The sequence below is a fragment of the Zerene cesonia genome, chromosome 3 (assembly GCF_012273895.1).
Source record: "Zerene cesonia ecotype Mississippi chromosome 3, Zerene_cesonia_1.1, whole genome shotgun sequence".
Lineage (NCBI taxonomy): Eukaryota > Metazoa > Arthropoda > Insecta > Lepidoptera > Pieridae > Zerene > Zerene cesonia.
In genome coordinates this window covers 7489839-7517159 of record NC_052104.1, presented here as the reverse complement: position 1 = coordinate 7517159, position 27321 = coordinate 7489839, and the positions used below count along the sequence as shown (strand labels likewise).

General features: G+C 32.5%; 1 protein-coding gene across 1 annotated transcript in view; it reads right to left on the bottom strand.

Moving 5' to 3' along the window:
* Positions 1 to 27321, bottom strand: part of LOC119837622 (protein tramtrack, beta isoform) — a 280840-nt gene that overhangs the window by 55939 nt on the left and 197580 nt on the right. The window lies entirely within an intron of this gene.

Below are 27321 nucleotides of genomic sequence, written 5' to 3'. Positions count from 1 at the left end.
TTATTAAAAGTGGACCATAATATTTGAATATTCATTTAATCTTGATAACTTTAAAACATATAACTTAAATATACGTTGGAGATCCAAATGTTACAATTGTTTTAGTGTAGACTCTGATAGCCTCTCTCTCATTTCCGTAGTTTGCAGATTAAATAAAAAAATAAATTTACTTAGTAAAAATTGCCGATAAGATATCATTTTATTCTGTTTAATGCGTGTTTTTTTCAGTTTTGCCAACTATTGCTTATGTAAATGAACAAAGTCGACATTTAGGTTTATTCGAAGAAATTTTCACCTGTGATAATGAACAGTTCAGTTGTAATGAAGAAGAACAATTTGATCATCTTTCACAGAGAAGTAAAGTAAGTGATATGGGACGAGAATGGAGCGATAGTGAGGAGGAGAAAGCAGCTTCGTTAACCAATAATCAGCAAGTTTATATAGCACGATATAAAACGACCACAACCGCCTCAGACTGACAAACCAGAGACAGTAAAATGTTGTTATACAAAACACAGAAATAATGTTGGAGTCTATTTATAACTGATGGTATATTGGAACAAATGCACACAAACGGTTAGATTAAACAAAAACAATCAGCTAACAGCAAACAAGCGTGGGAGTATAATGAAAGAAACGACAATGGATGAACTGTTGGGGTTTCTTGGTTTGTTGTAGTTGGTCGGTCTAAACAATTCTTAGCGACAAAATTTGCAAGACTATTGGTGTACTGATGGTACCGGAGTCGACATATTTGGAAGTACAATGTCTTTGCAGCGCTTCTGTTTTTTGCAAAGCTGTTTGCATTTTGCCGATGCATCTCCACAGGAATGTAAGAAAATAGATATTCTTGCTCCTATAAGATCTCTTTTTGAATAGTTCGTTTTTGTTTTCAAATTGCATAAGTAATTATTCTCCTAGTGAACACCGCACCATCGATGACAAGTTGGTACCATTACATTATTTATGGAATAAAATGGTATTATATACTTACAACCTTGAAGTACATCTAGGCAAAAAGTTGGATAAAACAATTACGCAGAGTGATAAAGCTTTTAATGTTGTTGATAGATTAGTGCAGTTTCGAAAAGTCATAGACATATCACATTCAATAACCGTTTTACGAGCAGTCCTCGAGATGAACTTTGTGCTGCATATGATGCGTCGCGAAATTGTAAACACTGGCCACTATCAGTGTTGCAGTGTGTTTTATGCAGTCATGAATAGCTGCGTTAAATGGTTTAATGTATTTTCTAAAAAAGCTCAGTCTCCCAATGCTATCTGGTTATCAGCCATGAGTTACATTCCTCCTCCATAAACCATGAGGTACATTCCTCCAAATAAAAGGGCTAAAATAGTGAGGTGCAAGGTCTGTCCTTTTTCTAAAGGCAAAAAAACAAGGTATTATTGTTTAAAATCCAATATACCCATTTGTTTGCAACACGTTTATTCTAGTATGCCAAGGTTGTATTGGTTTTGATAGCGAGCAACAAAATTATAAATTGAACTTTAAGAGGCCTTTTTGAGTATTGTAGATAAATTGTCTTATTTTTAATTCCTTTAATACGATATATGTATACCTTCATTCTACTTTCAAAAGATCTTGCTTTTTAAGACACTTTTTTTTTTCAATTTGTCGATATTAAAAACAAACCCACTTCTTCATTCTGTGCGAATTAAATACCCTTCTAGTTTATTTATTGTATGTAGTGACAATTTCCTATAGTCGAGTCGAAAGCTTACAAGCGATTTCAATTGCAGTTAAGTTCATGTGCTCTCGGGACGGCGAGAGCTTGATGAAACTCGGCGACTTCACGTTTACGAGACTGTGGCGCACGGGCAACAAGTGGTGCTGGTCGTGTTACACGCACAACGGTCACGGGTGTGAGGCGACAGCGTACACGGAGCGAGACAGACTGCTGTTCGCGAGGAACCATCATAATCACCCACCAACTGAATTTTTTGTATGACAGTGTATAATCTGTTGCATTTAATAGCGTTTTAGAGCGTTTTTATTTTTATGAATTTTTCGAAATTTTTATGGACCTCTATTTTATAAATAAGATTATATTGCCTGTGCTGTGATTTAAATTATAATATTAAAAGCAGGTACTAGGTTATTTATCATTTAAGCAGTGTACATTTTTCGGTTTTTCGTTCTGATGTTTTCTGGATTTTTATAGCTCAAAGTAGTTACGAACCTTAATTAAACCTGCCTAAGAATCTCTATGGATTTTGATACTGTCTACTCAATTATTTTCTTTTTATTCTAAGAAGCTTGGAAGTTTTAACTCAATCGTCAGTTCAAGACTTAAAATACAATATAGGAGTTTAATTATAAATGTAAAAATAGAAATATAGCTGGCGCGACCTTCTTTTTTATGAATTATTAAAATTGCTTAAAGAAAAAAAATAGAAAGTAAAGAAAAATAGAAAAAATGGTAAAGCTCAACTTCATTTTCAGTTCTACATTCTTCATTCTTGTTCCTTTAATATATTAAAATCTGAATTTAATATAGTTCCGGAAACATCACTTTTAATAAATAATTTATCATTGTATTAAGAGGAAATATGGGAGGACTTTTCTCAATAGAAACGCTCTCGTCTGTTTTCTTACTGGGTCAACTTTATTCAACTGTTTTACTTGTTGATGAAACTTTATTGTCATAAGCACTAGATCTCCTAAAATGTCCTCAAATTGCCTACTAAATCCGCTGTCAACGGACATATTTACTTCTTACTTATTAATATAAAAGATAACATAGGGCACAGTATGGTTCCTACAAATTAATTTTGTAAAATACCATAAAATCAACCAAATAGCGAGGAAGGAAACGGGCGAGAGGCAAACCTTAAAATAGGGCTGCTGCATCAGACGGTGGCTGCTCTTGTCTTTATAGAGGCGATGAGATTTGAAGAGAGAGAGAAAGAGATAGTTAAAAAATATCTAACGTTCGAGCGTCTCCGTCCCTGTTTCCTCTGCATCGTGTAGCATTAAGTTTTAGTAAATAAAATAACGAGGTGCTTTGAATGTGATATAAAACGAATTTTTGATCTCTTATATTTAACTTGCCGCGATATGTTTTACGATAAATATTAAAGTAAGTACAAAATATAGTGACGTAATCTCAGTATTAAAGTTCTCGTGTTCTCGCTCTCTATGTTAGCTATTGTTATGTATTCAAATTAAATATAGTAAAAATATGTTTGTCTGTGTTTTATTATAATTATTAATTGGGTACTCTTTAGACACTAATGGTAGGTACTTAAAGTATTGTTGAAACAAATTTGAAAATAGTACCCATTCATTTTCCAAATATAAAAACTTAAACTTTGTACTTACAAGGCTTCGTGACAATAAATATTGCCTATTTTAATAAAGGATGAAGAATATTCAGAGCATAATTGCATACGGTAAAAATTATTTATTTTATTTTACCTTCATAGTATGTGTTTTCTGAAAAATGTTCTCATTTACTAATATCATCGTTTATTATATATGAACAGGCGTGTACTAAACGGTGTATTATGTTACAGAGACAGCATATTTCACAAAATCTCAAAAGGGAAAGCCTCTGCTTCTATATAGAAACTACTCGTATTACAAACAGACGGAATGCAAGATGTTTGTCCGTTGGGTATGTTCCACCCACCTTCACAAAGGATGTAGAGCAATCGTTAAAACAAACGGTCTAAAGATCGTTCACGTGGGAGGGTACCATAACCACGAATTTGCCAATTTACTGCGAAACAGAAGGAGTAACTATTTTGGCGGGTTTTTATATTAAATTTTACTTATAAAAACGTCTAGTCGATTCGAATAAAAAAAGTAGATTGAATTTGTGATTTTTTTCCTTATAACTAGGTAATTTAAGTATTAACTCGATTTATTATTTATTACTTTTTTCATAAGTTTATAAGCTAACTTTGTGATAAGCTATTAATCGTTTAAATTATTTATATAGTATAAGTATTAGGTGAGTTTTTAAGTGTATGTTCTTTGGTTGTTAATAAAAAGATTTGTTTTATCTAGTTCAAATGTTTAAATACAGTGTAACCACAAACTGGAGTATATTTTTAACCGACGTCCCCGAAAACGAAGGAGGTTCTCTAGTTAGCTATATTATTTCGTTTCTTAGGTATCCTTTTTTGTTACAAAATTGTCATTTGGTCCCATTTTATAATCTCGTACCTACTGAAGATATCAACAAGACTATGATATCAAAAAGATTATGATATAACTAATTTTAATGTAAAGGAATCTGTATTCAGTTTGGAGATGTCTATAAATTACATATATGCTTGATGGATTGTCTGAATGCACCTCTGACCAATGTGTCACGTGATATTTAATGATATGTGGCTGAATCCCTTATGTAATTAATGGACGCTCTTTCAAATCACTTCAAAACTCCATAAATGACAATTGCCTATTGATTTGACAAATCTACAGCTACATAACTAAGAATATTATCAATGGTACATTTTAAACCACTTTGATATATCTATAAGTGAGATTTAATGAAACGATTTATGCCTTTCAGTTACCTACACGATATCCAAAAATAAAAGGACCATGATGATAGTAGACGGATATAAATTCTCGCTACACTACGTAAGAAATGATAGAGAGAGATGGCAGTGCAGTCGCCGGAGTTATTTTGGCTGTAAGGCAGTTATACACACACACTCCGGGATTCCCTTCTATAGTAATATATGTCATAATCACAATCCGTGATAGATCAATTTATCGGATAAGACTCGTGCATTTCATATCGCAAAGAGCTATGGTGTTCTTGCATTTTTCGATGTATTCAATGCGTTGGGTGTAAATGGAATACGTGTTGAGGTTGGAAAGTCGTGATAACAAACTTTTCAACTTTTATTATCGGTAAAGATACCGATAATAAAAGTTGAAAAGTTTGTTTGTTTGAACGCGCTTATCTCGGGAACGTCGAACAACAGGAATTTTACTGGTCCAATTTGATTATTTCTTCATTTACGACGTGAGTGAAACCTGCGGTCGAGCGAGTCGAGATATATGTCGATTTTCTAATGGATAAGAAAACTGACGGAGAAAATCGAGTTATGTTTACCGTTATTTCAAATCTCGTTTAGTAGATTTTTTCATATTTGTGCTCGTGCACGCAAGAATGTACCTATATAATACCATACAAAAATCCCTCAATTACAAAAAAATTACAAATACTTTGTAATTTGAATTTTTATATGATAATAATTCACTGAGTAGAATAAAATCTAAAGTACGTAAAGAGAGTAGAGAGTCGTAAGATGTATTTATATATTGAATAATAATATGTTGATCACACCACACACACACACACATAATATATTGTCAAAATGCAAACACTGATTTATTTTACTGGACTTTTGAAGCGCTATTATACAGAAAAAAATATTTTGCAAAGAGAAGTTAAGAGAAGAGCCGGCAAGAAACTCTGTAGTTCTTCTATTACTAGTTTTTTTTTTTTTTTTTTAACGTGAGGAAATCCTTCATGGATACCTTGCTACTTCGGGGGTAGTAGCAACGGTTATGCCAGACTCTTACTGGCTAAAACCTCACGGTGGCCTACTTCGGCGCAGGTAATGAGGGGTTCCCGGGATCTCCCTTAGGAACGCACACGGTACCCCTCGCTTCTATTACTAGTTGGTTGAATAAATAATAATTAATTTAAATTCTTGAATCAATCTGTAGTAAAATAGCCCAAGAGCAACCTGCTTTCAAAATGTAACATTCCGTGGAATTTGTATTTTCTTCAGTCTATAATTATTTTATATAGTGTCTTAATCAAGGTCATGGAAGTTTTAAAATAATATTTAATTTAAAAATAACTAAGCACATTTGTGTGTTTATAAAAGTATAATGTATATATATAGATTATGATGTTATGTGTATAATGTGATATTTAAATAAATAACTAATACTTTTATAATGATGTGTAAAAAAGTATTTTAAGCAAATAAATTTGTAAGTAAACACTGTTTTGCCGTAATCATTTATTCCTATATGTGTATAAAATGGTCGGAAAACAAACAATCATTTGCTTATTAAAAAAATATATATCGAATCTTCTTTCGTTCTAGGTGTGTTGCCACAGTACAGTTGGTCACGTCAAGGGAACGCTATCATTTTACTCGGCGAGCACAGATTCAAAAAGCGGTCGAAACATATCAACCAGAAACAAGAAATTCATTGGGTCTGCAATAAATGCGACAAGGGTTGTAAAGCAAAATTGACGACGTTAAACGACGCGATCATAAAAATATATAACGTACATAAGCACGACGGTTCTAGAAAGATCAAGTGATGTAGATTGTTAAGTGTTCTATTCAATTTTACGTTTAATCTGCTAGTACTTAAAGTTCAGAATGATTTGCTAATGTCCAGTTGAAAAATTTAGATGACTATATTAAAGTGAAAATGTGTTAATAAAATATCTTCTTGACGACACCTATTTTATTACCTACAATCGAAAGTTTAAGAGTTAAGATGTTCTAATAATTTTGTTGTCCACTGATTACGTGTTAAATGCTGGAATGTATCCACTAAAAATACTAAGAATCGCCTCACACTGGCCATAAAGGCCGCCACGAGAACTAATTTCTGTAGAAGATTTGTAGAGTGGGCACTAGCGTCATACCGTGTGCAGCGAGTCCAAGTAAAATGTGTGAATACTAAAGAAAATATGTCGGTGGCGGCATTTGTGGTCGTGACTACTAGCCTGTATGTGGTGATCCTAATAAAACGACCTGAATAGAAAATACTATCTGAGATAGATTATTAAAGGGTGAAATTAGCAATACAATTCCAAGAATTGTAAAAAGACAAATCAGGTGTTAAAATATGTGCATTGTGTGTTTGTTATTTATGTATGTCCTATACGTTTTAAATTTTATTTTTGTCATATAAATATATAGTTGTCGCCCCGGCTTCGTTTTCTGCTGCTGAAAGAATATTTGAAATCAATCCAGTAGTGTTGTGCAAATATTACAAACATGCATAGAAAAAAACAAATGTGTCCCCTTTATATTATATAAGTTTAGTTATACACAAAAATCAATGTTTTCGAACTTTTTTAAGCTTATATTAACATTTGAAACAAAAAATAATAATTGGTGGATTTTTTTAGAAATCATTCAATGGTTTTCTTTTAATTGTGTAATATTTTTATATAAAGTTGCTAATGCGGGTAGTATATTAGGTATAATAGATAGAAAAAACAGCTTTTTAATAAAAAAAAAACACAGAAACGTTTGATCCAATCGTACAATGTAGACGACAGCGTTCCGATGTTTTAGCGACACGATTCTTCGTTAATGTAAGGTAGCCCCACCATTACTATATATAAATCTTGTGAATATATACTCGTGATATACTTATGTTTAAAAATTGATGTGCCTTAGTGCAATTTGAAAGATTTAAACAACATAATCTTAAAAGAAATTCGATTTTGGTGTGATTTAATTTGGTTTGATAATTTTTATTTAGGTATTCTAAAATTTACAAGCTTTTGGCGTTGTCATACTCACCCAGGTTATAATTTAAGATAAGTTTTTTGTATAGAAAGAGATTAAGAGAGTATGGGGCAGATGGTATACATCTGTTTCACTGTTCGATTTCCTTATGGACAAGTAGGTGATCAGCCTTCTGTGTCCTGCTAGACCGAAACATTGCGCGTCCCCACCGGGAATCGAACCCAGGACCCTCGGTTCTATGCTCAACGCTTAACCACTGCACCAAGAAAGCTGTTGCAGTTTATTTGTATATTATAGTAGTATTTAATAAGCTACGACCAAACATTAAGTATGGTTACAATAATTTTAATTATCTCAAACTTCACTTGTTAAGTGTAAGTAATATTTACCGCAATATTATGTATTAATTATTATAAATTCCGTGTTCTCAATCAAATTATGTTGAAGACAATTTGATATTTAAATAATTTATTATAGGCGCATAGTGTTAAATATTAGTTTTTATTTATGATCATTCGCTTCTCTTTTCGCAGTAGGTTACCATTAAACATTCCAAATAAAACCATTTTATATGTTTAATTGAATTTAATTAAAATAATTATCATTAGTACAATTATATAATTTTAATTATTTTCAGTTATGCCCAAATGACGTAGATAATATAACTTAAACTGTTATTTTTAGTAATGGATTGTTAAAACGCTTAACTATTTGTATGTAATTAGCATAAGTGTCGATATTGACGTAAAAATTTGTGTAATTTTTTGTAAAAATGGAAATAAACCTATTTTCTTTAGTTGTGTTTATTTAATGTTGAAATAAGTTTCCACTAACGATTGTGATTCGAAGATACCGAAGGTGAAACGAATGTAAGGCTTTATACGAATTGGAAAAATAGATGATTTAAATACCATATCGTCGATCAAAATATAGATAATTAATTAATTGTAGATTGAGCTTGCATGTTGCAGGTTTGGAAACATGTTTCCCATTTGCTTTACTAATACACATTCATCAGTCACAAATTTAGAGATAATATAGATCTCTAGAGTGGTCAACCCTGACTGGTAACTGTTGGTTTTCGAATATATTTAATATTCTTAGTATGTAACATTCTGCAGCTTTCATATGCTATGAAATTTAAAAGGTTCTAATACACTAGACCGTTCACTTGTATTTCCGACCATTGCATCTGAATTTAAATTACAACTTGAATGTAACGCTCATAAAATTTACAATTCAGCGTTCACCTAGCTTAATGAATGGTATAAATAAATGTTACGCATTACCAAACTGAGCGTCAAGAATTCACAGAACAGAACTTGTGACATTACATGGAAATGCGTTTGGAAATTGAGCTTACCAATTGTTTCATTGGAAAAAAAAAATAACATGCCATTAAACTACATTGCCGCTTGGCAATGTAGTTTTTACAAGTTTCTAGGTATCTCCGAAAAGTAGGAAGTTGAATTAAATTTAAATTAAGTGATTGATTAAGAAATTGTTTGACTCCTTCAAGTGTTCTGTGTGGTTTATTGGTTCAAATTTTAAAGTAGAAAGCTTTAAAAGTGAAGTCCGGATTATTATTCTAAAGGTCACACTGAAGCGACGGTGGCGACAACCTTCATTCAGAAATCATTTGGTAGCACTGTTGATACATACATAGAAATGCTCTAAATGGTCTCCCACTAGTGTATACCCATCCCAACATTGAGGTATTCAACTCCAATGCTCAAAAAATGGTCTAATATGCCCAACTTAACATGGAGGTATCCAACCTCATATACGTATGTACGTACGTGCATAGCCTTTCCAGACTAAAATCACGTCATTAATATCTATTCTATTTACAGCTTCACCAGTTTACGTGCAGAATGCCCGAGGATACATAAGCATGCATTTCAAAGGCTTCAAATACTCCCTTCAAACGACTATGGGGGTTAAACGCAGATGGCGCTGCACGAAGTGTAGTTATAGACATTGTAAGGCCATTGTGATTACCGCTGATAACGAAGTTGTAAAGGAGAAAAACGAGCATAACCATGAACCTGATTACGAGTAACTTAAAAGCTGTCCCAACAATTTATTCTGTTGGAATTCTGTAGCAATAAGTCAATAGGTAAATTTTTGTACGGTAGCGTGGGCGAGTATGTGTAGTGAGTTGAAGAAGTAAGGACTTTATTGCTACATTAATACTTGAATTATTTAAAAAGGACTGTAATATATTATGAATTATATATGTGTCTTTCATTTTATTCCCTTAGACAATGATAAGCATAAAATATTTAATATGTGAGAAAGATGAAATAAAATTTATTTCTCGTTTAAAAGGATAAAAATAAAAATATTAAATTTCATTATAGATCTATATTGATAGGAATTAGACATCTATAAATACGAATTAAAGTTATCACAATGTTTTTAATAGTGAACAAGTTTACTTTGTTAATTAAAACTTAAATATGATCCTAGAACTTTTGTCGGTTTTAATTTAACAGGAACAATATAAACGCAAAATAGTTAATGGCAATATTTATGCGGACAAATATTATAAATCTGTCTGTCTGTTTCCTCTTCACGCCTGAAGAACTGAACCGATTGGGATGAAATTCGGCTCATAGATCGTTATGGACCCGAGAAACGAGTTTTTATCCCGAAAATCCTATGGGAACAGGAACTTTGAGGGAAAAATCCCGGGACAATCGATTCTATACATGTCACGTTACACCAAATTTAAATAGAACAGTAACATTTTGAAGCCTTCAAAAACGATCTTCTGCAATTAGTACTTTCTAAATTTAGGATCTATTATTGAATCCTATTGGCAGCGACGTAGTTCTTCTGGTTTCCCGGTGGGTGCGTATGCTTGCCCGTGACGAGCATGATGGAGTCTTGCATCGTGATGACAGCGGCGTTGCAGCCGCACCATTGGTGAGTGGAACACCGCCATCGGCTTTTCGCCGAGCTTCGGTTGCCGTAGTATGTGTAATTGTTTAGTAGGATGAGCAATCTTCCCTTCTTGGACATGACGTATTGTGCTAAAATTGATACAGACAATCGAGTATTCTGTAAGTTACGGGTTAGGAAGAGTTTTACTAGCTTATCTTGGGAGATACATGGTTTCAACGTTGTTGAGTTATTTCGGGTTGAAAAATAAAACAAATTTGTGATAGTCCTCCCTATTTAATTAATTGCTTGCTACTAAATACGGTAATATTTTGTTTAACTGATGTTCCCAAAACTTAACAAGGTTCTTCATAAGGACTGTTATGACGCTTTTTTTTGTACAAAAGATTTATGTCAAACAAGAAAACAGTTCCAGTTTATAATATCTAGTTAAAGTAAATTTTATATTAGTACTAATAACAGTAACTACATACTATGTATAATTAAGTAAATTGCAATTTTACATGTGATTAAAGATAATTTAACAAATCAATAGCCCACAACAACAACATTAGTAATGGTTATGAACAATATCCTTATTATTAAAGATCTGATCATCCGTAGTGTACAGAGCGGCTTTACACCCGCTGTGGCGCTTCCTACAGTACCACCTCGTCTTCACAGTGCCATCACTTAGCCGTTTCGTGAACTGCACTGTGAATATGCCCCCTCTGTACAGTAGAATTCTTCTACCGTTGTTGCGCGTTACGAACGTTGCTGAAATAACGTCATGTGTTTGTATAGGATTTTTATTGTCATAGCAATAATCTATGTCATATATATCATCAAAGTACATAGGTACCAGGTTAGTTGGCAGTTTCTAATTTTAAGCCTCAAAAGTATAATGAAATAAAAATTCGTCGAAAATGTTTCGGATAGACTAAGATCTATGGTTACAAGATCATCCCTCTTGCGCCTACCTCACCTTATGCAAGATTGGTGAACGTCATAGAAATCTTGTAATATTGCCTTAGATTTTATCTAAATATGTGTGGTTACCGTGATATGAATTTTATAGGACTAATGAGATTTGTAAACACAAGCAAGGCGAAATTGAGGCTATAATATCATATGCATCAGTCTATAATATCATATACGTAAGTATATGTATAGCATCGTATATGACATACCATATAGGTATATGAGATCGTGGATGAATTCTACACAATACCAGCGACCTCGTTATCGACAACGGCTCGACTAAACACAGTGGAGTTTAGCTGCTGGTCCACTGTTGCTGTGGGAGTAAAACCCAGGGCCCATTCTCCGAAGGCCTTGTCAACGCGTCAATGCATTGCACATATAAAAAAGATATGTTATACGAAAGGAGGAAACGATTAATAAAATAATACATATGAATTTTAACACACGTTTACTCTAGAGTCTAGATTAACACATGTACAATGATAAGATATATACGTCTATGTCTCGTACTATATAAATTAAAAATACAATCACTAACCTAATTTAAATATATTTCATTAACCATCCAAAGCATTTATTAAGATAATATATATGTACAGTGTTTAGCACTAATAAAGTTGGTAAAATCGTTACATTTTTAGGTAATATTTCACTTTCATGCCTCTTTCTGTTAATACTGTCATACAATTGTTATTCAGTTTTTAAAATAACACAGTATATAAATAAATAAAAACAGGGAAGGGGAAATTTCTTAAATAATTGCCAAAGTGTTTACAAATAAAGTTTAGTATTCCACCACATAAACATATTGACAATTATTAATTTCTCGTAAAACGTCTACAATTTTTTTTTATTTCTACATAAAATGACTAATATGACAGAATTCGGACATTATGTACGTTTTTAAAAATTTACTCATTAATGAGGTATCAATTTTATTCAAGTTTTAAATTTTATGATTATATTGGTAACCTACTAATAAAATTACTACAAATAATACATACAGTTACAGACCTTTGTCCTATAATCTACATGTCAAGTAAAATTGTAAACATCGTTAGATTGTAATCTCGCAAGATTGTAAATCCTCGAAAAGTTGTGATCGATAACATATTGTTTGTAGGACAGTAACAGTTTATTATGATATTACAGTGCTAAACTCGCGGATTTGATACAAATGTTGAGTATGCATAACTTATAGATATAGTCATCATCATTTAAAATAGGAAATAATTATTTTTGGCTCATTTTTGTGCGCATACGCGTTCATGATGAATTTTTATCGAGTGTTCGATAGGTAATATTCTTAATGCTTACTCGAAAAACCAAGAAAATACATTTTATCAACATACAACCCGACTACGCTGGAATGTGAGAAATGCTTTTTTTCAACTTTGTATGTACCTACCTAATGTCTTTGGTACGTTGGAGGCTATTTTAGGTTTGACTTAAATAAATGGTCACTCGGACCACGGGGATACAAAAGTTAAAATATCCGATTATTTACGCCATATGATTGTTCCAGAAAATGTATATGCAGTCGGGTTCTGATTTTTATTTCTTACTTTTCGCCGAAAATACCGATATTACTATATTAGCTACGAAGTTTCGTTCAATCTAGCATTGATATTGTCAAATCGCAAGTCATTCACTCCGGTTTCATTTCTTTAAGTCTTTCACGACACTCGGCTTGTGGTTGTGTGTGTGATTCATTTTGACGACATTGTGGTCGTGGGTGATGACGGTTGCTAGGCAACCGCGATTTGTGTGCGTGGAGCACTGCCAACGTCGCATTACAGTGTTGGCGTTGCTGGGACTGCCCTTTGTCAATTTCAGGGAATGTCGGTAACCCATGTATATGAGGATTGGATTTCCTCTCGCCGAAAAAACTATGTGCGGTAGTTCTGAAAGAGATTTTCGGTATATTATATGTTCTAAGAGTGAGTGATAGTACTTATGGCTATGAGAGCAAGGTGCTTATCGTTGTAAATAAAATCGCAATAAAATGTCTTCATATTATTCTTATTTCAGGCGTTTCTTCGAACGACAGCTTCGAAATTATCTTTATAATATGACAAACAAAACATAAATTATCTAAATTTTATACTCTTAAAAGTATATCATAATAAAAATATTTTAATCATAGTGTTGGACTGCCCATAACTTCAAAAAGTCAAGTGACGTAATGTCTGTTGATTTCGTTTCTATTTGCTTAACCATTGTCGTACATGAATATAGCAGTCTTACAGCCTCTGCAAGGTTATGTTGCGCAGATCTACCGCTACCTCCAGGGTAACCGAAGCCATCGTAGAGGAGACGAGGATTCCCGTTTTGAGACCTAACGTACGTTGCTTTGAAAAGGAATATAGTATGCTATTAGATCTTTAAAGGTTGTATGGTCGTAATTGCTTTTTAAGAGAAGCATCCTTTGTTTTACTTTTGTATTTTATTTATATTTTCCGACTGCCTGCGCTCAACAATAATAAATAAGCAATCGGTGAAAAACTGTTACCTATAACTAGGCCTATGAAAATAATATGACCTACGTTTACAAATAAAAATTAAAACTCAAAATAAAATAGAAATGATTTATTAACACATATGGAATAACAAATCAATGTATAAATGAAGAAGAAATAGTTAATGGCTGGATTTTAATTTATTCATTTCAAAACACTTCGTAGAGTTCAGTGACTCTCGTTAAAATTGTTTACCGCATAACCGAAGTAGAATATTTGTTTGTTTTACTTACATTATATAGAAATCAAATTGCATCTCTTTCTTAATTTTATTTTTATTTCATCAAAATGAAGTTTTTTGAAATCTAGTCCGAGATCTGGTACTCTAAAGTAAATTACTTATCAATAATCCAGTAAAACCCTAGGTAGTTTAACTTGTTTTACAAATGTTTTTCAAGTTAATCATAACAATTTTGTGAGAGAATTTGAGATGAAGTATTTGAAGTATATAAAGAGTATTTGAAAACAATAATTAACCAAAATTAAATTAAATATTTAATGTTTGGTTTCGTTACGCATAGACTATTTGGATTATAGACACGTTCATGGTTATGGGAGCCTTTAATTCTACATATTTCGTTGTCGATGGTATGAAGTAGGGCTCTGCAGCCGCGGGCGTTGTGGGTAGAACAGTGCCAGCACCTCTTGTCCACGCCTGACAGGATGGTGGACCTCTTTATTGAATATTTGTAGCCATCTAGCAGGATTAACTGTTTACCTCGTTGCGACACTATGAACTGCAGTTGTTCTGCGAAGAAAAACATTATGTTGATACCATAATTGCCCTACTTTTCAATAGCACACTTTGTTTCTTGTTACCCGAAATTAGAAAAAACTGACAAACTAAAAGTAAATTTAAATGTCCAGAACGACGCGCGTTTGTTTATAATCAGCCTCAAGCTGTGCCTAGGTTGATCCATAAATCTGGGTACTTTATTTTATGATTGAATAAACTTTCAAATATTTTATTGAATTTTAAAGTTTTATTGTTTCCTACATTTACCTATTACCAATATTTAACGATTATACTACTCTTCTTACAAACATTTTTATAAAATACTAGCTGCGCCCCGCGGTTTCACCCGCGTAAGTCCGTATCCCGTAGGAATATCGGGATAAAAAGTTGCCTATATTTTATTCCAGTTTTCCAGCTGTCTACGTACCAAATTTCATTGCAATCGGTTCAGTAGCTTTTGCGTGAAAGAGCAACAAACGCACACACATCCTTACAAACTATCGCATTTATAATATTAGTAGGATGGATTCGTATTCGACTGATAAAAGTAGTAAGTAAAAAAGTAAGTAGTATGGCATAGTATTTGGCCCAGCTACATAATGATTTAAGGGCTACAAGATCGAATAAGCATTGCGGCGTATTTTTGAATAACTAATTCTATAGTGCGAATGTGATGATGCTAAACAACCTATATAATTCTGTCTTTTTCCACGCGATAACAAGTACCGCTTTAATTCGTCAGAGTAGCCCCCTAGATCTTCGCAAAACTAGCAAACGCAAACCTAGTTTTCGCAAAACTTTTAAAATTAAATTTTGCGAAAACTTTACAATTGCCAATTTGACCTATTAATATTCTCCCCGCTCGCTGTCATTGTCATTACCTGAAATAGAAAAATTTTACCTTATCATATAACAAATAGATATAATACGCAAAATAGTGCCATTACATTTTTTTAATCTGAATAAATCTCACCAATGTGGAAATAATTTTAATTTATACAGTTCGTTTCGCGTGAAAGCAAGATAAAATAACTGTATTTGATTTGAAAAGAAAACAATTTATTCGCATTGTACCTAACGGTTTCTAAAATAAACTCTCATAAAATATTTCCTTATATTTAGTAATAACAACTTTACTTACATGACTATCTTTATGAATAGGTAAATACATTTAGATTTGAATCTAGATAAGTAGTAGATGATATTACCTATGAAATATACGAGAAAACACCAAAGCGATTCACAAGCTTAGAGATTTCTCCAAGAACAGATGAATTGGTCCATGGAGAAAACTCTTAACATTGTTCTGCCTTACTTTTATCATTAGGTGTATGAAAAATAGATGTTGGCCTATTCTCAGATCTACCCGATATGCAAACATAATGTCATATAAATCGGTCTGTAAGTATCGAAGGGGTTTGGTAACAAACATCGCGTCACAACAATTTATATATAGGATATTTTTTAAATAACCACATACATCATGTTCTTATATCTTTGATTTAATTTCTTTTGTCTCAGTCCACTACGTATATTAATGGAAGGGTTATTCATATACGTAATGCATTTTTTTGATTTATCAACCGACATTCCTAAAAACTAAGAAGGTTTTCATTTGTATCGTCGGTATTATGATAGTCTCATATTAGTATTAATATTGGTTTTGTTATTAGATAACTGTCATTTCGTCATACTTTCAAACGTGGATCAGAACCTCTCTCCCGGAATGTCGGTGACCTTTTTGTAGAATGAATTTTTTATTCAATTCATGATTCCCGCAACACTTTGAATCATATCTTTATTATTAGATCTTCTGGCACCAGGGTGATAGTGCTCGTCTTTGATTTTAACAATATCATTTCCAATACTGTAGATGGCGGCGGTGCACCACCGTTTGGTGCAGCACCAGCGGACTTTCCCCCCGCTCTCTCCACGTTTGTAAAACTTCTGACCTCGGAACAGGACTTGTTCTTTCCCCTTGGCGCCAATTTTGAACTCCGCTGCAAATACCAAATCATTGTTATTTTGTGTCATATTATTTTGAAATTAACAGTATTATATTTTTTATGTATAACCACATATGTTAATCGGTGGAAAGAGTGTGATCTTTAAAAATATATAATGACGATGATTGTTTATATTTAAAATAACAAATTTTGTGTGAATTATATTTAATGAGGTTGCGAAAGGAAACCAGGAGCACTTATAATGTAAATTTATTAAAAATTAAATTACCATTTTATGGGTTTAAACCTAAGAGCCAATGCTTTTAATGTTGTAACGACATTCACTTAGTCCTAAACCCAACTAGCCTAGGTGCGAATGAATTCGATGTTAAAACCACACTGACTAAAATACGAAGTTGCTATTTTGGGTCTATCGAGGACCCAAGCATATGAGGTGATTGATGGACAGCCATTCTCGTGTCCACGACATGCTGAAGCCGAGTTCCGTGGAGCGTGCTGACTCAAGCCTCGTGTTTCGAGGCTGCTCATGAGGCGCTGACGGTGACTTTAGTTGAAATTGCTGACTTGATTTTGCTGACGGTGAGTTTAGCTGAATTGCTGACTTGAGCTTCGCGATGGCCACGTTGTAAGGTCATGTTTCGATACTTATACGTTAGATATATGTTAACATGTATAATCATCTTATTTTAGTAAAGAAAATACATTAAGTAAAGACAGCATTTATTGGACATACATTCATAGTCGTGGCACACAACATATGGTCTAATATTTAATGAGAATATGAACATTTTTATTTCATAAACCCTTTATTGGATATGAGAATCAAAAGTACAAAGAGAATTGTATGCTCATAATGTATATTTGACATTAAAATACAAGCTGTAGGTACAATGAAATATTTGCGATCAATTTACTGTATCTTATACATAACGCACTTAGAATATTCACCCGTCAGATTTCCTGTCATTTAGCCGTCAGATGATAGTTAATTCCTAAAACTACATTTTAGACATAGAACAATTTTATAACTATATAAAAAGCGAATCATCTCATGATGTCGGTAATTTTCATAAAGTTTCAGTAGTATCTGATTATAATCTGTTAAAAACTTGACTCTGGCAGAATCGATCTCGTTGGGATCGAGAATAGCCAATAAGGAAAAAGGACAGGAAGAAGAAGATATAGAACAAAACATTGATCTTAATTCCTACAACTTAACTCATGACATAGAACTAAATTTTAATATAAACGCCATCTTTAATTACATATCGAGGCGGTTTGTGGTTATGTTCCAAATAGGTTTTCGTAAAGTTCTTCCCATCGCCGCTGATCATGAAACGCGATTTACAATTCCAGCCTTTAGTGCAACTCCAGATCTGACTCTTGTGGTTATTCTTGTGACAGTAGAAGGTGTAGCCATTGATGATAGCGAGCTTCTTGCCGCACGTCTTCGTAACGAACCTTAGGACAGCTGGAAGCGAGGAAGCATTTTAGTGTCGAAATCTATTTGGGTCATTGTTAGATAGCATTTGATTGGATTTTCGTAAATCCATAAAGATTGTGTGAAGGATGTTATAAAAACGCTAAAATCCAATCAAATACACAAGTCCAAGACAAAGTTCGGTATTTTTTTGATATAATCAAATAGTGGTTATTGGTTACCGTTTGTCGTCAACATGTCGTGAAATTTTGAAACAATAGAATAAATCCGATCACGAGGATTCGTACCCGCGTCGTCCGCCGAACCGGGGTAACGCCTGACCTCTCCACCTGACCTGTCATCTCCTCTCAGCAATCAACTTTTTTACAACGGTTTCTACTACTACTTTTTCGGTTTCTTGTGCGTAAGTAACACCCCAACTCTATTCAAAAAAATTTCTCATATGTTAAGCATTTTAATGCTATAAAACTAACATTAAATTTGGTATAGCTTTGTCCCTCAAATTATATTTTTTTTATTTGTTGATATCTTATGAGATTATGTTTTTTCATATCGTTATATTACATATTCTATACCACTTGTTGAAAATTTTATTTGCATTGCTAGATCAATGATAATTTCCCAATTCATATACGAGTATATGGAATTTTCTCAACTGATTTTTGACGTTTTAAACCGAATTTACGAATATGTTCAAAATAAAATAGCATTTGTCATACAATGAAAAGCCGTGTTATCTTAGTATTTATTTAAAACAATAAGGAATTATAACTACGTACAACTTATTATTTATTCTACTTACGTCTCTAGTCACATTTCAAATTTTTTCTAATTAAGATATTCTTACATAGATTCAATTTTATTATAAATTGACATAGTTTCTAGTTGAAAGTAAAAGACAATCGAGAACATAAATAATTCAATTTTTACAATTTCACTTATTAAATTTATAGACAATCTCCATTTACATTATTTATTTAATAGCAAATAAAAACTGGGATCAGTTCCCACGAGATTCGAATAAGTAATCGAAATGTATCTGAATACCTATATCTATATCTATATAAATTAATGCGAAAACCGTTCTATCATTACAAAAACCTTAAAAACATCTAATTATTCTAATCATTTACATACGTACGTACATACCTTGGTTTATAGCAAATCGCGGTGCGACGTGTATATGACAGAAGTTCGGTCGCATTATAACATTATCGTAAGTGTATGTGAACCTAGCCTTACATTTGGGACCATACGTGCATCTCCAGATTGTTCTTAGGTCACTTTCAGCTGACACGTAGAAGGTGAACCCGTCGACGATAGCAACTCGCTTGCCGTTGTTTTTTAATAAGAAGAGCACTGAAAACATTCAATATAGTTAGTTATGTGATTGATAATGTCCTTTATTCGATATAGTATCTACATGCTACATGCTTAGATTATGAGATGTTTTTACATCGCGCACATTGGCTTTCAAGAACCACTCAACATTGCGTTCAAAAATTGTCCGATGCTAAGCTCTGCCTACGCTTACATAAGGCACAGTTTCCTAATGAGAGTTGCAATAAACTTTGAACGTTAGTCTCACGACATAAAGTGTTAATTTGTATGATTGTTTTATACAACGCCGCACGGACATTTTTGAAGACTTTTTAAATGGACTCTTGTGAGTTGATTATAGAACGTCAATGATCGCGCTATAAAAATTAAACGCAAGATGAATTTGCTTCCAAATTTAAGGTTTTGAATAGAGTCCTCACACATTAAAAAAAAAACATATTGCATGTGAAATAAACTTTAATACCTAAAAGAAGAAAAACAGAAAAAAAAACTTTCTTATATCCTCAACCCTCACCAATAATATGAATGCGAAAAGTTTATTTGTTTGTTTATTTCCTCCTTTCGAGTGGTAAGTGATTTTTATGAAATGATTTTTATTACATATTAAGATTTATTACATATTGAGTCATATAGCGTATTTTTTATCGCGGCGAAACATCTCATTCCGATGGCAATTTCCTTTGCTTACACGGGCGAACCGAAAAAATGTATCTATTTATTTGCTCTTTTATTTGTAAACATTTCCCATGATAAGGTAATGGGCGTGACGAAATTATTTGAAGGGAAGGAATTTTTTATTAAAAAAATACTATGCAACCAACATCACCCATAAATATTTGTCGAGGTATATAACTCTACAATGATTGCTTACACTTTAAGGTGAAAGGGGTTGACGGAAAAGAAAGGATTGGGAAAGAAACGGAATAGGATACGGGCCTCGGGATCTCTCTCGAACCCATTAATATTATAAACGCAAAGTTTGTAAGTATTCATGGATCTATGTACGTTTGTTACTCTGTCACGTCCAAAACAGCTTATCATATCTGTATGAATTTTGGTACAGACAAACATTATAGTGTGGATTAGCACATAGGCCACTTTTTAACCGGGTGCCACGCGAGTGACGCTGCGGGTTACAACTAGTAATGTTACAATTCATAGACAATGATTGTGATCACTCAGATAATTCACTACGTTATTTTCAACTGTAATTATAAAAGCTGGGCAGCCTCTGCGTCTGACACAGCGCCATCTTGTTTTAATGTTGTTCTCATGTTGTTTCGAAAACAGCTGATCGCCGTATCGTATCATCGGAAATCCCCGTTTTGTCGTTACGAAGACAAAATCTGTAAATAGTTGATAGAAAATGAATTATTGACATCAATAAATATTATACGCGAAAAAATATTTTTGAACCTGAATATTCTTGCTATCTATGTAGTTCTTCTCAGTTTAAATGATCATTCGACGCAACCAATGCGCATATTAGTAGAAGTATCTAATACTATATTTTACTATATTTCCAAGACTCAATAAATATAGAAACATCTAACCCTTACTAGTTTTATAAACGCAAAAGTATGCATGACTTTCTTCACGTCAGACAGACAGAGGTCTAAAAAGGGACATATGCCATCTACCGCGGCGTAACATCTCGTTCCCACGGGAATTCCCATTGAAAAAACTTAAACAAACGAATTATGTACTATAGTTTATATAAAATGTTTATATACTAAAAGAACATGTGAGCCGTTTCTTATTTTATAATCCATGTAGCAAAGTTATGCGCTAACGAGTTATCTAAATTAGACAACAATATTGATGAAATAATTTCTAAAGTGATCATGATTGTTGGTATCTTTGATCACTTTATTGAAAACGGTGATGAGAGACGCAGTACATCCATCTTTTTGTATCATTCTTGGAGTATTGTAATAAATAGGAATACCCTCCAAAGAACAATAACAGACATCCATTATTCGTCACAATTTGCACTGCATAGAACTATTATAGTTTTATCATTATATAATTAAATGAGTTTGAGATAAAAACAGATCACGTGCATATATCAATGATTTATTTAACTAATTATAATAATTTAATAACTTTTGTCAAAAACTATATCAAAATTCGTAAAGGTGTCTATGTAGGTGACGTTTATAATTTGTTTTTTTTTTTATAATTAAATTAAACTTGCTGTTAGCCACAAACAGCCTATATTTACAGTGCTAAAAACTTATTCCGGTCGGTGGCCAAAGAAGGCACTGCCTCCAGCCAGGATAGATATTCCACAAGCATATTGAAGGTTCGATACTTATGTTTATTTCTATTTTTACACAAATCGTCTTTGCCTATCTCTTTTGAATTACTTTTCACACATTATCTGTAATTTTAACTGACAGATAAGCTAAACCAGAGATAAATGAAACACAAACAGGATTTGATAAAATGGCTATTATTATAACTAATTAAGACTAGACACTTTCAACTCCTTAACAAGTTCGTAATCTTATCTCCATTTATAGAGTTGCCGAAGAACTTCTTTATTTATCCCTACTATACTCATAAATGCGAAAGTAAATCTGTCCGTCTCTTCTTCACCCCTCAACCACTAAACTTTTTAACTTAAAAAATTTGTTACTAAGATAGTTTGAGATCTTAGAAAGAATAGATTTAGGAGAACTATTTCTCTAAAAGTGATTGTGTAATCCTCCCTCCTTAATGATCATCTTGTCGACGGTAATTATCGAAGCGTTACAACCCCTTATACGCTTCTTACAGCGCCATCTTCTTCTGTCGTTATTGGAGTAGTGCAGTGAATAGCAATTGCCTCCAAAGAACAACATCTGACGGCCATTCTTCATCACTATATCCACTGAAAGGCAATATTATCTGTATATTAACTATCATATCATTTTATATACAAATTACGTACAGTGCTATAAAAATATATTTGAAATGGCGAGAAATGGAACTCAATGAATGAGTGTTAAAATGTTAAAAGTGCTGAAAGGTATTAAAAGGGATACCCCGAATATTATTCTAAAGGTTACACAGAAGCAAAGTGAATATACCCTTTATTTCAGCTATGAGATGGCACTGTGTGTCATAATAGATACATACAAACCGACGTGCAGATATTAATGTTATATTAAAAACTATTGCTTATAATTTTATTTACAAACTTCCGTTTATAAAATTCATTTAAAATATACACAAAACACGACTTTTTCCATAAACAACGTTTAAGATTTCAAGAATTTTCAATACACGTTTATATGACTAATCATTATAGGATATTTGTAGATTTTATCTTACATATAAGTTAAACAAAATTGTGTAATAACCAGCTCACCGAGCTTTTTAACCGACGTTTCCAAAATCGAAGGAGGTTCGCACTTCGACTGTATGTAGAAAAGATTTAATATATTCACAATTTTCTAAAGAATTTTTGTCGTTAGGAAATTGCGCATTCATAGTATCATTAGAATATACAATTGTGGTAATTAGACAGTTCGAAAATAAAATACAAAGTATATTTCAAACACTTGAATGATTAACAACTTAGAAGGTTTATCACTTGCAATTATGAAAACAAAAACCCTTGAAGATAAGAAATAACAAAAAAATAAAATAAAAAAATTTTGGTTTTTATTAACGGTTCAACAAACCATGCTACCTACACATTTATAGAAAAATTAAAATCGTTTCATTTAAATTGAGCAGGTCCTGTATAAACCGTTTGAAAACAGTTTTATAGTTTATGGTTGTATACTTTATTTATATATCAGAATCAGCGTTAAAAGCTGCTGCTTCAGCCAGTCAAGCGGAATGGTAAAATTAGAGAAATTGTGTCACAAAAAAACATAAAATTCATCAAGACATTTCTTTTAAGTTTTAACGATTAAATATCACGTTAATATACGGGCAATGAATGGTGGATAATTCTTGAAGCACCATAGTTATTTAATTGTGTTAATTTTTTAGTATAATCCATAGATTTTAGTAATTCGCGTTTTAATATATTGATAATATGTGTGCGTGCGGCCCTGTATACCGACAGAACAGGCCGAGACGTTGTCGTTGATTGTATAAATGTTTGCGTGCGTCATTATAGTTCTTGTAGTCCCAAGTTGAATCAACATGTTGAGGAGTTGCTGGCCACGTTGCGTTTTTCAGAGTTGATATTGAATGTTAATGTCTTCAACCGATGACCGTTAACATTTAAGACTAGAAGAAAGATTCCAGCAACATCGCTGATCAATTATTTTAAATAATAAATAAGTTTATTTCTCAACCATATACACACATACAAAATACTCAACATATGTTTGTCATGAATACGAGGCCTAACGTTTTAAATAATATAAAATTTTGAATATAGAATACTTACTAATGGCCAGTTTCACTTGGTGGCAAAATAGCCTATAATTTTTTTTTCACAATTTAATTCTCATTTTAATTGACAGACAAGCTTCGGAAAACATACTCAGAGTTTGTGGAAGAGATAAACCTTATTACCTACTATATACAAATAGGCACGTTCCCCATTCCCCAATTTTCCCAAATAAAGTCGAAGCGATGCCCCCAAACAAGATTTTCTAAACTCAATGTATTATTTATCTGTATGGCCGCAATAGGTATTAGAAAGTTTCTAGGGTTGTCACCTAGGTTCTTATTTTTATTATACTCTATGAGTGGTTGTGTGATCCTCCCTCCTTAATTATCAGTTTGCCGATCGTAATCAGTGAAGCGTTGCAGCCCTTCATACGTTTCTTACAGCGCCATCTTTTCCTTTCACCATAAGTGTAATGTAGAGAGTAGAGATTATTTTCATACTGCAACACTGGATAAGCTTTCTCCTTTTGTATGGAGAAAGCCCCTGAAAAAAAAAAATTATTTGCTTGTCTTATATAAAGGTAAATTTTGTTAAATACACCGTTTTATTCAAGAGCAAAGAACTTTAAGTCACCTGGAACTACCATGTTTCATATCTAGGTAATGATTTTTCATTTTTCGAAACAGACATTCGTATAAGCTATAAAACATTGTACTTTTTTAATCGTATACCCTTAAACATAATATATATATGAAAGGTAAGGTAAAATCAAGAAATCTTTATTCACGAAACATATTATTATTAAGAAACTATGTAATCATACAAAATATCAATCACTATTCTATAAAAAATAAAAGAATTCTTATGGTCTTTGCCAGAGCTTATTTTAAAATAGTAACAAAAATACTTTCCTTCTTTGAATTCTAAAATTTATAACCCCATCAATTTTTCCATACATTTCTTTCAAAATGTGTTACAAACTAAACAATATTAATTCTCGTCATGATATATCTCATATTGATGAACAAAAATCATAACATTAAACAAATTAAAACTTTCAGCTCTATATATTTGTATTTTAAATGAAATGCACTAAAAACTAACTTGAAAATAAAAGGATAATAGTTGCTAACAAAAAACTAACCTTCAGATTGTCAGAACTAGACTACATTTTAATGGGACCGCACCGGAGGCATTAGCTTTCAAATGAAATAGAATCATCCAAATTGTTCACGCAGTAAAAAGTAAGCGGTAACAAGCATAAAAATACAGTCGAATTGAAAACCTCCTCCTTTATTTGAAGTCGGATAATAACACGAAGATGTCGGACTTTATAATTTTCGTTAAGTAATCAAAATATTAGAATATACCTTACTGGTTATTTCATCCAAAAGAATAAAAACTCATGTCTTAACTTGTAAAACTGTATGATCAATATCATAATTATTTATTTGCATCAACGTGTATTTTTCCATTCTTTATCGTATATTTGAGATAAATGCTTTTACTTCTGCCTGAGACAGGTGCATCTGGACACATCTTTGTACGAAAAACTTATACCGTATCTTGGCAAAATTGTAGCGACACAGTGCATACAGTACTGCCATAAATAATAATATTGAATTGAATTATTAAAGAACAAAAACATTCAAAATTCAGAACATAAAACTCCACTTATTCCACGACGGAAATATTCTAAATAAATCACTCATATCTCTGCCTGATGATTGTGCAGATTCCCAAGGCTGGTGATGGAGTTGTCCAGGGTAACAATAAAGGATCGGCAGCCACTCGCCCACTGGGTACACACCCATTTCTCCTCATCTTCACAGCTGCCGCAGAGTCTGTACTTGTGCCCCTCGTAGCGGATGATCTTTCCCGCTGGCTTAATTATTACCAGTTTCTCTATAAAGGTTATTTGATTTATTAATGTTTGTGTTTGCAGAGAAATGCTATATATTCGCTTTAAATGTCTTCAAGGACACTCCACGCAAATTTTTATGGGTGGTTTTTTTTATGTAATAGTGCATGTGTTGTTCTGTTGGTGGCTAAAATAAATAAACGCTTACAAACAAGGGCTATATTTTTTCTCATAGCTATACCTATGCATGTATTTATGATGAATTATTAATGATTATGGCCAGTTTCTGATATAACATTGTTGTTGACCGTCACAACTTTGCCATGACACCGGTTGTTCTTCTTCACGCAAATCCACCGTTTCTGCGATCCAGTCTCTCTGTATTTGTTGTATCTGTTTTTGCCTATAATTAGAACGGGCTTCCCGCGCTTTGATACTGAAAAAATAATATCTGAAAAACATAACGATTTTTATTTAATTTTTCGTTTTAAATTTATCTGATATTCATCTGATTTTAGAATTTTGGAAACGTATGTTTATAACTCTTTGAAAATATAGCTTATATAGCAGTCTTATCATTCAATAACAATCACTTCCTAGATTAATAATATTAATTTGGTAGCTCGAAATAGAAAAAAAAACGCATAAGGAAATTAAATAAACTAATAAATGAATACAATGTAATTTGTATGATGCATTTTTCTATTTTCTATACTATTATATAACTCATTTTTCAAATGTACCATTAGATAAAGTTATATAACAAAAGTATATTATAAAGAAAAATAGAATATAATTGATACTTATACTTCCAACACTGGAGGTAAATTTAAATACTGTTCGTCTTAGATAATTAAACTTAAAATGAACATAGCATGTGCCGTATAAAACATATTAAAGTATCAAAGATACATCTTCTTAATCAAGTCTTGGTCTTACAGAATTCAGTGATTGTGTTCACCAATTACACTGTATATACTCGTGTGATGCGTTATCACTTTCATTTTACAATGAGTTTTATATTTTCCCATACAGTTCCATTTTACGACGGGTCCATTGTCGTCGTAGGCTTTGTTAAACCGCTGCCCGTCTACAATTAAAATAGGTTTACCCCTTTGTGACGTTGTAAAAACTAAATCTGTAACTGAATTGTTTTAATTATTACCGTCTGATGAGTTTTGTGATCTTTATTTAGTACTACAGTTTGACCAGACTTGATCACGTACCTAAGACTAAAAAAAACAATTCAAACATAAACAAAAAAGTACTATGTTCTATTTAAACCTAAATGCGCAATTATAATTAATTAGTTTCTCTTGATTCGTCCAACAGTTAGTTGGGGAATATGAATATGAAGATGCTATTTTTCAAACATCTAATAAAAGTAAAAAGCTTCTGCTGTTTTCTCGTTTGATCATTCCATTCAAATATGATACATCTCTTCAACTACACCTACTACAGTGTTAATTTTTTGATGTACTAGGTTAAATAGAAATGCGTAATTGCAAACTTAATTATAGTCATAAGATTCATAAATTCATTAATCACAAATACGAAATGCAAGTACGAAAAAAAAAATGTTTCGATCGGCAAAATTTTATTTTTATGCACACATGTAATACAAAGTGCAAATAATAACACACACATAAATAAATGACCACCTCATGTTCTCGAATTTGTTAATAAATACTCTTTGGTATAACACCTACAAATAAAAATCATATGTTTACATGATCAGTGGTTGTGTTCG